A 706-nucleotide genomic window follows, 5' to 3' on the forward strand; every position below is an offset into this window, starting at 1 on the left:
GCGACTTTGCCAAAATAAAGTCCTTTCCACCTAAATAAACGACCCTAACATCACTCTCTCACCCTCAGCGGCTTCCCACGAAACAACACATGGCGGAGGACATTTGTTTACACTCCACGTCTTAACTTTCTCCTTTCCACTCTTTTACCACCTCCCGACTTCTATTAACGTTACCGAATCTCTCTTCCGATACTTATAGTCACAAACACTCACTCTTCGATGATATGCACCCTTAAATTTCCCCGTAAAATAGGAGTCGACGTCGCGATCCCTCACCTCGTGTATGGGAGCACGACCAGAAAGAAGGCGTTAGGGAAGTGGACCCAAAAAGATGATTCTTTCGTGGAAAAAAGATGGATCATTCCGAACCATTACTGAAATACGCCTTTAATTTATTTGGAATTACCAGATGATATATTTCTTTCAAATTCATTTATTTTAGGGAGGTATATATTTTCTTAAAGTGAAACTTGATGGCGTAGCATGGCGGACAATTTGAATAAAACTTTCGGCTATTTTGAATTGAACTTCCTTTTACGGATATCATCTTATTAAAATGAGTATTAATATATAAACACATATACACATATCCATCTCTAAACTCATTTAAACATATATTAATGGGTGTTTACCCCTTACTATTTACATACTTTTTCTTTTCATGTATCTGGCTATTCTTCGTCGTATTATCATACGGAGTCCCTCT

At 37.8% G+C, this 706-nt stretch overlaps 1 protein-coding gene across 2 annotated transcripts in view; it reads right to left on the minus strand.

Annotated features, from left to right (window-relative positions):
• LOC119586466 (40S ribosomal protein S5) overlaps window positions 1-341 on the minus strand; it is a 6,094-nt gene extending 5,753 nt beyond the window's left edge. Inside the window, exon 1 of one of the 2 annotated variants that reach the window (XM_037935199.1) lies at window positions 277-341. The gene's annotated coding sequence lies outside the window, so the exon portion shown is untranslated. Of the gene's footprint in view, window positions 1-213 lie in introns of both variants that reach the window. The other variant, XM_037935200.1, reaches the window with a different exon arrangement.
• Between the last annotated feature and the right edge of the window lie 365 nt (window positions 342-706).

Source organism: Penaeus monodon, chromosome 21 (assembly GCF_015228065.2).
Source record: "Penaeus monodon isolate SGIC_2016 chromosome 21, NSTDA_Pmon_1, whole genome shotgun sequence".
In the NCBI taxonomy this organism is placed as follows: domain Eukaryota; kingdom Metazoa; phylum Arthropoda; class Malacostraca; order Decapoda; family Penaeidae; genus Penaeus; species Penaeus monodon.